At 41.6% G+C, this 12,950-nt stretch overlaps 1 protein-coding gene across 32 annotated transcripts in view; it reads left to right on the top strand.

The window, feature by feature from the left end:
- Positions 1-6,272: 6,272 nt before the first annotated feature.
- The window catches only part of LOC103708303, a 39,506-nt gene continuing 32,828 nt past the window's right edge, over positions 6,273-12,950 (top strand). For 9 of the 32 annotated variants that reach the window (XR_005507756.1, XR_005507754.1, XR_005507755.1 and 6 more), the window contains exon 1: positions 6,273-9,610. The gene's annotated coding sequence lies outside the window, so the exon portion shown is untranslated. The other 23 variants (XR_005507758.1, XM_039117773.1, XM_039117767.1 and 20 more) reach the window with 7 other exon arrangements.

Below are 12,950 nucleotides of genomic sequence, written 5' to 3'. Positions count from 1 at the left end.
AAAAGGATTCCTTAGTGAAGGATTGTTCAAGTTGAATGTAATAGCTCCTTCAATAAATGAAAATCCTTTGATTATGAATATAGAACCTCCTTCTATTTGGCATTGTAGATTAGGTCATGTAAATTATAATTCAATTAAGCAATTTATGAACCTAAACCTAATACCAAAAAGTGATCTCAAGAACCATGAGAAATGTCAAACTTGTGTAGAAGCCAAACTCCCTAGGAAGCCGTTTAAATCTGTTAATAGGGATTCTGATCTATTAGAATTGATCCATAGTGATGTTTATGACTCTGGTAGAACTTCTAGGGGAGGTAACAAATACTTTGTAACATTTATAGATGATCTATCGAAGTTCTGTTACATCTACCTAATTAAAACCAAGGATGAGGTGCTCAGCAAATTTAAAATTTTTAAGATCGAAGCTGAGAACCAACAGAAAAAGAAAATTAAAATTCTTAGATCAGATCGGGGAGGTGAATATACATCAAATGACATAACTCAATTTTGTGAAGATCATGGAATCATTCATGAAGTGACTGCTCCCTATTCTCCCCAATCAAATGGAGTAGCAGAAAGGAAGAATAGGACTTTAATGGATATGGTTAACTCCATGCTTATAAGCTCAGGAGTACCAGAGAATTTGTGGGGGGGAAGCTTTAGTTTCAGCCTGTTATATCCTTAATAGGATTCCCGCTAAAAATAATGATCTAACACATTTGGAAACATAGAAAACCTAATCTTAGCTATTTGAAAGTGTGGGGGTGCTTGGCAAAAATTAAAATACCTGATTTTAAGAGAAAGAAAATAGGGCCTAAAACAGTGGATGCCATATTCATAGGTTATGCAGCCAATAGTAATACCAATAGATTTCTAGTGATAAATTCAGAAGAAAGTGATATTAGTAACAACACCATCATAGAAGCCAGAGATGCAACATATTTTGAAGACACCTTTCCACTTAAGACTAGAATAGATAGTGGTATAGCTAGTAGCTCTAGTAGAATAAGGACAAGTGAAGTAGAAGTAGAAGCAGAACCTAGAAGGAGTAAGAAATCCAGGGTAGAGAAAATATTTGGAGATGACTTCTATACTTTTCTTATAGAGGACTCTCCAACTACCTTTGAGGACGCAATGAAATCCTTGGATTCACCTTTTTGGAGAGAAGCTGTGGACAATGAGATGCAGTCAATTATCCAAAATCATACTTGGGAATTGACTGATCTTCCTCCTGGTTGTAAAACTATAGGGTGCAAATGGATCTTTAAGAAGAAACTTAGGCCTGATGGCTCTGTAGATAAATTTAAGGCTAGATTAGTTGCCAAGGGCTTTACTCAGAGACCTGGGATAGATTTCTTTGATGTTTATGCACCTGTAGCTAGGATAACTACTATTAGGGTCCTTATAGCATTAGCCTCCATTCATAGATTAGTGATTCATCAGATGGATGTTAAGACAGCTTTTCTAAATAGAGACTTAAATGAAGAAATTTATATGGACCAACCAGAGGAATTTAAAACCCCAGGCCAAGAAAAAAAAGTTTGTAGACTAGTCAGATCTCTTTATGGTCTTAAACAAGCTCCCAAGCAATGGCACTTGAAATTTGATGAAACCATAATGACATTTGGATTTGAAATCAATAGCACAGACGAATGTGTATATCATAAGAGAGTTGGACACAAATTTGTGATCTTGTGCATTTATGTAGATGATATACTGATCTTTGGGACAGATCTTCAGATAATTGATGAAGTAAAACAATTTTTAAGTCATAAGTTTGATATGAAAGACTTGGGACAAGCTGACTTAATTTTAAATACCAAAATAATTAGAAGTGCAAAAAGTATTGAGTTATCCCAAAGTCATTATGTTGACAAGATACTTAATAAATTTAATTATTCCGATTGTCAGCCTGTCTCTACTCCATTTGATCCCTCTACTCATCTTAAGAAGAACTTAGGAACTCCTGTCCTTCAAAGCCTATATGCTCAAATAATAGGCTCACTAGGATTCCTAACAAACTACACCAGGCCAGACATAGCATATGTTGTAAATAGACTTAGTAGATATACTATTAATCCAAATAGAGATCACTAGACAGCATTAGAGAGAATTTTTAGGTATCTTAAGGGTACCAAGTCCTATAGTTGGCACTTTAGTGGGTTTCCTGCTGTTCTAGAAGGCTATAGTGATGCCAACTGGATCAGCGATACCTTAGATGTTAAATCCACCACAGGATACGTCTTTCTCCTAGGAGGTGCTGCTGTGTCTTGGAAATCCACCAAACAAACCCTAATATCTAGGAGTACTATGGAGTCTGAACTGATAGCTTTAGACACTACTAGCACTGAGGCTGAGTGGCTCAGAGATCTACTAATAGACCTTCCTGTAGATGAGTCACCTTTACCACCTGTCTCCTTATATTGTGACTGTAAATCTGCAATAGATAAGTGCAACCAAGAAAATGTCAATGTAAAAATGAACAGGCACTTAAAAGTGCGTCATAAATCATTAAGATATAAATTGAAAAATAATGTTATTGCCTTAAATTTTGTTAAATCAGAAAATAACTTGGCTGATCAGCTTACTAAAGGCTTGTCTAGAACAGTAGTTCTAGAGTCGTCGAGGGGGATGGGGCTTAGCCCATAAAGATAGATCACCACGGTGGGAACCCAACCTTAAAAGGTTCAATGGGTAGAAACAAACCGGAATGTGACTAAGAGGAGCACTATTTCATGTTTTCCTCATCCCTATGGCGCTAGTGCTCATAAAAGCAAGCGGTAGGATGAGTTCGTTTGTATAACTCTTAATGAGTCCGAGACCCAAGAGGCAGGAGCTTCCTTGCTAGCTTCCTTATTAGGACTCACCTATATGTGCAGTCGTGAGGCCGCGATTATGGAAAATGGGCGATTCTCTAAAAAGCACATGATAGATATCTGCGCATGGCCATAACAGCGCAACCCGCTTAGAACCCAGATCGGGCTATATTATGTGTGTTGTTGATTTAATCTGAGCCATGGACCGAGGTTCAAGGTTAAGACCACCTTAGCTCCACAGATGTAATCAATTGTCACTAAGTGAAGGTTCAAACCGAAAGGTACCTACACCTATTACATAATATAAGATATCCAGCATTTTGTTTTGATTTTAGAAATTATTTAAAAAAATTAATTTTTATGGGGGATTGTAGGAAAAATTAAATGCGCACGCGGCCGAGTCTCGGTCCGCGTGCGCGTTTGGTTTTGGAAACAACCGGGCTTTTAAAGAAGGATTTAGATGCGCACCGGGCCGCGTGCGCGTTTGAGAAATAAAACGGGCGAGCCCGTTTGAATTGGAAACGCCCAACGGGCGTTTTTGGTTTAAATGGGAACACGCCAGCGGGCGCCAACTGGCGCACGTTGCCCACGTTCGCGCGAAGAGCGCGGACGCGGACGCGGACGTGTCCGCCGAAAAGACCATATTGCCCCTATTATAAATTCCTATATAAACCCCCTATTTCATCCTATTCAAGTACGAAAAATTTCAGAAAAATAGTGAAAAAATTCTAAAAAAATTCTTCTCCCTCTTAGCCACTTCCAAATTTTATTTTTACATTTTTATTCAGTTTATTTAGTTCTTTTCATTCCGTTCTTTGCTGGATCTGCAAGTCCGATCGGGTTCGCTTTGACTTCTTCCGAGACGTGCCGAAGAAGAAGTTGTAGGGTCGTCGTATCTCCGAGAAGGATTGCTGGGTGACCCGTACGTGGGGGCAAATACTTCTTTGGGACAGCGTCTACGTGCTTCGACCTGCCTTCAATCAGGCTACTTTCTTCTCCTTTTATTTTTAATTTAATATTAGTAGATTTGTAGGATTTGAATTTCTATAATATAAATTTATTAAATGCATAGATTTATTTTGTGCTAGAATAGATTTATTTTGCATTAAAATAGAATTATTTGGATGCCGAATAATATGCATGTATATTATTCCCTTTAAGATTTTCCATTAATTGAAATAATAGATTTATTGTTTATTTATATGATATATTGCTAACAGTAGAGCGGGTGTTCACCATCTTCCAAGGCCAAGGATTGAACTGCTTTGATACCAAATTGATGCGATCCGATAGAATTTGATCCGTATCCCAAGATTCTTGACTCTTCTTGATTTTTAGGAGGGTGGTTCCGACCTGATTTCAGAAATGATTTCTGAAGATCCGTCCGTCAGATCGATCTAAATTTTGGATATGTTGTAGGTCTTCGCGTTAGCTTTCCAATGGTAGGTCGTGGGTCTAGAGAGGACGTCGGGATCTCAAGATATCAGCCTCCGACTAACGACTGCGCAGGGGAGGATGGGTTGATAATCCGACGGGATGGAGTTGTTTGTAGAGGCTGGTAGGGATCAAGGAGGAGAGGAAGAAGAGGGAGAAGGTAGCTGGCCTCTTGGGACAGAGGTGGTGCAGCCGGACGAAGGAGGGGGCGGCGGCCTTGGACAGCGGCCTAGGGAGAGGGGGAAGGCGTCGCAAGAAGAGAGAAGAGAAGGGAAGAGAGCTAGGGCAAAAGCCTTTCAATTAATTTTTGCATCCCGAAATAGGTGCTCACCACATCTATTTATAGGTGGCTACCTGACCCCTTAACTTGACTTGATCTAATTGAATTTAAGAAACAACTAAACCCAAAGCGACTCTAATAAAAGCCAAGTCGGCTAGCCCGAGCAAGGCTATGCTGAAATAAGATTAACATCAAGGACTCAAAAGCAAAAATAACCAAATGATTCAGTCGGAGGCGGTCTAGTGGATCCAACCGCATCACACAAAGCTCTGCTCGACGTCCTCTTGCCCTAAAGATTGTTTTCTGATAGAATCAAATCAACATCAAAAATCATCCGAGGTATTCGACAACCCAGAACCCTCTACTAGTCTACTAAAGGGTCCACCATCACGTAGTAACGTCAAACTACCACCGAATCCTTTTAACCAAGAATTTTACAGATCAAATAGAGAGAAAATACCAAGACAGAGAGAGAAGTCAACCCAAAAACTCGGAACCCCTCGCATTGCATAACTTCGATTCGGAACCCTTCCTACGGCTGCATAATGTCGACCTGAAACCAATATTGGCTCGAAGCTCCAAATCACACAACACTGGCTGGGACCTCTCTAAGGGTTAGCCCGACTTTACAAAATATCTAGACCCACCACTAGTCCACTAAAATATGTAGAGAGAGAACGAGTAGAGAGAGAAAGAGTGATAAATAGAGAGAGCAAGAAAGAAGAACTAGAGAGAGGAGAGAGAAAATAAGGAAAGAAAAAGAAGAGAGGTGTGAGGCCCTCTTTCCTTCCCTTCCTCTCCTTTCCAAAATAGAGGAAGGCCCTCGACGATGCTTATGGTCGGCGACCCCCAACGACGGACGACCCACGACAGTGTGCCACACCCGACAACGGTAGACAGAATGGAAGAAAAGAAGTAACAAAACATGGGAGACCCTATTACTAGCAATCCGACGACTCGCTGACCATATTCAAAGCAAAAACAGTGGCTGCAGTGGTTTTGGGATCAAGAGACTCATAGGTGGCCAATGGGCGGTCGGCGGCGACTAGCAGCCGGCAACACCAAATCCATCAAAAAAATAGGGGTTCCAACCTCTTAAATTGTGGAACAGAGCATCTCAGCAGCCGGAACCTCGGCCATGGCCATAAGCCACTATGGGGCATCGGAGAGAGCCTCCGGCGGCAAGTGCCGGAAACAAGAAGAAATAAGGTTAGTTTCCAAAAATAGAGAAAAAATAGGACGCTGGCCTTCTCGACCAATTCCAGCGATCACCGATCGGAATTGTAGCTCCAAACAGTCCAGAAGGAGAGGAGAGGAGTAGCTCGAGGTGGCAGGGTCCTTACTGATTTTTCGGTGAGGATTGGCTGTGACAACAATGAGAAGGTGATCGGCACATGGAATGAAGATCAAGAGAAATGCCTACGGCGAGCTTCGAGTGAGGTGGAAGAAGATTCGGGGAGAGCCTCGAAATAGGCCTCGGTCGTGACCGGAATCCAACCAAGAGTCGGATTCCATCTGGTAAAATTGGGAGGAAGAAGACTTTCATCGGAAGTCCTCTTCTCTCTAGGCACGTGCGCGGCACGCGCCGATTTTTTTTTTTTTTTTTTTGAAGATTAAATTCAACTGAGATGGCCAAATAAACCAGGCGCAATTCAAAAGCCGGGTATCACGCCAACCACCACACGCCAAGTCTCCGCCTTGACTTTCATTTCCATTACCAAATACACTAGCTGTATTGAGAAGATCTAACAACCACTCACAAAGTTATCTACTCTCTCCTGTGTTTGTCGCCAACCAATTCACTCTGCAACCCAATCTCCATCTCCTGCCCGCCACCCCACCCTTTACAGCCGATTCTCATGGAAGACGACGCGCTATCAGACTTTTTTCAGGTCATACTGGAGACTTCAGTTCGTCTACTGCTGGAGGAGCTGAGATTGAAAGATGGACTTACGAAAGAACTGAGGAATCTCACGACTACTGTCAAAATGGTTCAAGCTGTTCTCACGGATGCGGAAGAAGGAGAGGAGACAAGAAGTGCAGTGAAATTGTGGCTTGATGAGCTCAGGGATGTTGCGTATGATGCGATTGATGTGTTGGATGAATTTGCCACAGAAGCTCAACGCCGGCAGTTGATCCCATAGCGCAGGTACGCAACTCCTTATCTATAGTTAACCCCAAGCGTGCACAGTTTAGGTATGAGATGTCCCATAAGATCAAAGAAATAGAGCAGAGGCTGGAATTTCTTGGAAGAAGGCAGAATGAGTTCGGTTTAAGACGGGCAGACGGAGCAAGGCATCATGGGGAGGGGAGTGAACTCCCTCAGACCACCTCAATGGATCCACCAAATGCTTTGGGTCGGGAACATGATAAACAGAGAATTGTTGAGCGGTTGATATCATCAGATGGGGCGGTTGAAGCTGGAATTTCTGTACTTCCTGTTCTTGGGATGGGTGGTCTGGGGAAGACGACCCTCGCTCAGCTAGTCTACAATGATGAGACTGTGGAAAAGCATTTTGAATTGAGGTTGTGGGTTCATGTCTCCCGTAATTTCGATGTCTTTAAGCTTACCGAAGCCATAACAGAATCCATAGATGGTGTTGCATGTGGGAACACCAAACTAGACACTCTTCAGAAACACCTTCAGAAGAAACTGGATGGGAGGAGATACCTGCTCGTCTTGGATGACTTCTGGAATGAAAACCCGCAAGAGTGGGATAGGCTGAGAGCCCCCTTGCTCTCTGGGGCAAAAGGAAGTAAGGTATTAGTTACTACAAGGATCAAGGAAGTCTCAGACATGATGGGCACCACAACCTACTTTTTGCATGGTTTATCAGATGATGACTGCTGGTCTTTGTTCTGCCAGCATGCGATGGGCCAGAACACGCATGCATATTCCTCTCCAGATAAGGTTGGGAAAGAAATTGTGAAGAAGTGCAAGGGATTGCCTTTAGCAGCAATAGCTTTGGGTCATAGGTTGCGCAAGATTACCGATCGGAGCAAGTGGGAAGCAATTCTACAAAACGAGAGCTGGGAATCCTCCGGTGGGAACAGCGACATCTCGCGTGCTGTTGGTTCAAGCTATCAGCAATTGCCTGCGCATCTTAAGCGATGCTTCGCGTATTGTTCCATAATTCCGAAAGGTTTCGAGTTTGAGAAGGAGTTCATAGTCCAGTTGTGGATGGCGCAAAATTTTATTCAGCCCACAGGAGGAGAACGAATAGAAGACACAGGTTGCCGCTACTTTGATTCCCTTGTGAGAAGGTCATTCTTCCAGCTCTCGCATTTTGAGTATAAGAGCGGCCAACCTAGATACACGATGCATGATCTTATTCATGACTATGGACAGCATGTGTCGGCAGGGGAGTGTTGCACAATGGAGCTTGGCAAGCAATACAATTTCTCCGAGAAGACTCGGCACTTGTCGTTGATCTATGACCAGTTTGTGCAGAATGACTCAAGGCACTCACGTGCACGTAATCAACGGAGTATATTTGATGCACTTCATAGTTTGAAGGGTTTGTACACACTTATACTTGTCAGGGGATCCGCATCCAATAGCTTGGTCATCCCTGACAACTTTGCTGAGAAATTTGGAAGGCTGCGTACTTTGGATTTGAGCGATTCTGGCCTGGTTGTTCTTCCAGACTCGATCGGTGATCTGAAGCATCTTCGGTGCCTCCAGCTTCGAAACACAAATATTACAAGGCTGCCGGAATCAGTGGATTGCCTTTACAACCTTCAAACTTTGGGGCTTCGAAATTGTTATTACCTTGAAAAGTTGCCCGCGCACATGAAAAATCTGCAAAAGCTAAGGCATCTTGATCTGCATCTTGATGATGATTCACAGGAAGCTATGCCTATAAGACATAAGTTAAGATCAATGCCACCGGAAATAGGACTACTAACTGATCTCCAAACATTGTCGAGATTCGTTGTAAGTACAAAGGCTAGATGTGGGGTATCAGAGTTGCAGAACTTGAATGACATCCATGGGGAACTTTTCATCTCAAACCTCCAACTTGTTCGGCATGGAGAAGAAGCTGTGAAGGCAGATTTAGCAAGCAAACAATACATTCAGAAGTTAGAGTTACAGTGGAGTTATGCTATGGGAGTTGGACAGCAAGTTCTACCCAGTCTCCAACCTCACAATAACCTCAAAGAGCTCGCAATAGTAGGCTACGGTGCCACAATATTTCCAACTTGGATGGGAATTTCTTCCTTTTCAAATCTAGTGACTTTAAGGCTCTCTGATTGCAAGAACTGTGAAAGTCTCCCACCACTCGGACAGCTGCCTATGTTGAGAGATCTCTATATAAAAGGCATGGACAGAGTGCAGCTTGTAAATTGTGCATTTTGTGGTGCCCATGGCAACAGGGCCTTTCCATCTCTCCAAAAGCTACATTTTGAAAGCATGCCCAGCTTGCAGGTATGGTATGGAGATGATGGCTGTGCGCTCCATTGCCTTCGTGAGCTTGCTATTAAGGACTGCATTGATTTGCGGCAACTCATCCACAATCTTCCTTCCTTGAAAATATTGAAGATTGAAGGTTGCCCAAGATTGATTGGCTTGCCAAGTTTCCCATCACTTCATTCCTTAGAAGCGAGGGCGAGTGGTGACTGGATTTGGGAGTCATGGCGTTGTCTTGCTTCACTCTCCTCCCTGACCCTCAGTTGGTTGCCAACAAGTACCTTTCCCTCAGGACTACTTAGCTGCCATGCCTCTCTGCGTCGCCTGGAAATCAGTCACTTCAAGCAACTGCTATCATTGCCTGATGATGGGCTTCCCAGAGGCCTCGTCTACTTTGAACTTAAGCACTGTCCTCAGCTTACTTCTCTGCCCAATGGACTTCAAGACCTCGAAGCATTAGAAGAATTGGAAATTCATGATTGTGAGCAGCTTGCACACTTACCAGAAGGGTTCCAGAACCTGAACTCTCTCATTCGCCTTGAGATTTCAGACTGCCCATGTCTCTTGTCCTTGCCAACTGACGGTCTTCCCCCTTCTGTTAAGTTTTTGAGCATCAACAACCGACCCAATCTCCGCTGAAGTGCCAAAGATCCTGCACATCTTCTTGAGGTTTGCTATCCAGTGGTTTCTTCCTTTTGATTTGCACATCTTTATGGATGACACATTGATCAAGATGCAGGCATATGTTATACAATTTTTTCATATATGGCAGCATCGACATTTTACTTTTATCTATTATTTATGATCAGTTGATTACTATTTACTATACTAGCTTGTATATTTTGCAGAAAACTGTATCATAAATCATGTGAATTTGCCATGTTTAGGATGTAAGACATGTCATTTTAGAAGAAGTGGCCGAGGGAATTTAACCTTACATATTTTTTCCTTTTTCGTTTTCTTCTTGAAAAAGGATGAAAATTCAGTTTCATTTCAATCAAACATTATATGTTATACATTGAAATCATTAATTTGATGAATTTGATCTGAAATATTTATATCAAATTCATATCTGAATATTAGTTTTATTGTTTAAAGAGTCGCATATTGAGATTCAATATTGTTTCGGTGAGGACCTGTGCGGGCATGTGTTTAGTCCCATCGATTATCTGCCGGATAGATCTTGAGTACTTATATAAGATTAAGGAACGTGAATAATATCTTATGGCTAGCCATTTTGGGTGAGATCCTAAATTGTTACAAATGGTATCAGAGCAGATCTGACTCAGACCTATGCGGAGTAGAGGACATTGTAGCGCGAATTCATTAGGGTTAATCACATGCCGATCGTAGTGCTTATAATTAGATTTGAATGTATTTGAATCCTTAACCTGACGAGGATATCAGGGCTTAAAAGGAGAAAGTATGTGAGGACTTGTGCCTTCTAGCTAGCCATTTTAGGTGAGGTCCTGGGTTGTTAGAAAGAAAAAAACCCCAGCCAGATTTTTGGGTGCAGAACGTTTGTGTATGCGGGATGGCGAGTGCTGACTTTCCATCTTGGTCGTGCGTCGTAATTGTCGGAATTAGCCAGATTTTTGGGTGTGGAACGTTTGTCCATGCAGGATGGTGAGTGCTAACTTTCCATCTTAGCTGCGTGTCGTAATTGCCGAAATTAGCTAGATTTTTGGGAGCTGAATATTTGTCCGTGCAGGATGGCAAGTGCTGATTTTCCATCTTAACCGCATGTCATAATTGCTGAAATTAGCGAGATTTTTGGGTGTGGAATGTTTGTACATGTGGGACGGCGAGTGCTGACTTTCCATCTTGGCTGTGTGTCGTAATTGTCAGAATTAACTAGATTTTTGGGTGGGGAAGGTTTGTCCGCGTGGGATGGCCAGTGCTGACTTTTCATCTTGGCCGCACATAGTAATTGCTGGAATTAACTAGATTTTTGAGTGTAGGATGTTTATTCGTGCGGGATGGCTAGTGCTGACTTTCCATGTTAGCCGCGCGTCTCCCTATTTCTTTTCCTCTCTTGAGCTCGACCATCACCTATCCTGCTTCTCTTCTTGTTCTTTTTCTTCTCTCTCCCTCTCCCTGTCTTCGGCATCGCTGGCACCCATTACCAGGCCTTGACGACACCTTTGATCAAGTCGCTAACCAAAGAACTTCCATCTCTCTTATTTCAAAGGTGAGTCTCCAGATCCTATCCCTTCTCTAACTTATTTTGTTCATATCTCACCGAATAGAAGCTAAGATTCCTTTTTAGAGAAACCTACTCAAAGAACTCTACTCTTCCAACATGATCGGATATGTTCGTATTCTGAAACTGGAACACTTGTAGCCTCTCATTTCCATGGCTTTTTGGGTTCAGGTTTTGGGCAATCACGGGCATCATTTTATTGCTCACCACATGTTTGATGGATGCCTCAACTGGATGTTGTCTCAAAATTCGGTAATTATTCTTTTGTTATGCAAAAGAGAAAAAAAATGAAGATCCCATCTCTTGCTTTATTCCTTCTCTCTCTATCTCTCCAATGATGTTGATCTACCCGTGTTGGTCGGACCTTATTTCTAGATTGGCAGCCCAAACCCATCAAATCCCCATATTTCACCTCTCTGATTTTTGGTCCATCAAGATCTCGACCTCTTTCCTTGAACCACTAGAGTTCTGGGGCGTCGCCATAGCCGACCATCCAAGATAAGACATTTTGATCTATGTTTATTTCCCTCATATGGACACTGAACTCATTTTTCCAAGTGCAGATCATTGTTAGGCAACCTAATTGTAATAGCTATACGAATTTTGCCTTTTTGTCCAATTATAATCTATTCCGTTTCATAAAGCTGATTTTTCCATGTTTAAGTCTATGGCTCAAATAATTGACTTGTTTCTGCCTTTGATCATATGGTATCTTATACTTACATTTGAAAGCCATTGATTCTTTTTTCCCTTTTGATCTCGCTTGATCATTAATTATGTTGAATTACATGTTAGATTCTATTGATGCTAAACATCAAACTACTTTGATCGTTGTGGGGTCTATGACTTATCTGTATTTGACCATCTCTTGATTGCTTTTGCCACATGTGTTTTTCTTGAGTTTGATAGCAAAGGCTTTTAAAATTGGATATATGCCGTAAGGTCATCTGTAGCTAGTCAAAATAGATGTTTCTTTCTCTAGTCCATGTTGCAAATCCCACATAACTCATATAAGCATATCCAGAAATGCACGGTTCCATATCCAGAAATGCATGGTTCCATTAGGGCATGTGGACTTATGATCTTAAAAGGAATATGGCTACATTGGTTGTATTATAGCCTTGATGCAAAATTAAGCAAGCACAACATCCATTCATGTATGCTTTTGTAAGATCATATTGAAATACAATGACAAATTACCAAATAGTGGTATTTAGCTCAGTTGTATTTGCTCAAAAAGTCTTTCATCCCAATATATCTTTTTCCCATTTTAACTACGTCCTAGTTTGAAGTAAAATCCTCTATTAGCGGTCAATGTTGGAATGATTTTTGATCCTTCATTATGACCCTCCTACTAGTAGATCCTCATCTTGCCCCAACTGATCGAGATCAACAACCTTGATCATGTTGTCCCTTCTATGATCTGATCAAATTTGGGATGTCGGGCACCATCACCTGGCTAATCCTTCTCCCTCCGCCTTCCAGTTTGGGTATGAAGCTCGATCAAGTCCATTTTGAACCTCTAAATTTTTTTAAGAAAATTTTAAATAGTTGAATATGAATTAATTTATATTCTTAAATGGCTTCTAATAGGTGTAGTCGATTTGCCAAATCGAACCTAGTGATCTTTGGGTGTACCAAGGTAAGTGACCCTGGCGCAAACCTTATTAATTTCAAATTATTGATTAATTTTAGATATAAAATTATGAATTATATTTGACATGATTGATCCTACATTTTCTTAAAAATTTAGGATCAAGCATATGCTTGTAAATGTTCCATATTTTTGGCCAAATAGCATCCTTA

The sequence above is a fragment of the Phoenix dactylifera genome, unplaced genomic scaffold (genome assembly GCF_009389715.1).
Source record: "Phoenix dactylifera cultivar Barhee BC4 unplaced genomic scaffold, palm_55x_up_171113_PBpolish2nd_filt_p 000274F, whole genome shotgun sequence".
Lineage (NCBI taxonomy): Eukaryota > Viridiplantae > Streptophyta > Magnoliopsida > Arecales > Arecaceae > Phoenix > Phoenix dactylifera.
Note: the sequence above shows the minus strand (reverse complement) of the source record. Positions and strands in the feature narration are given on the sequence as shown.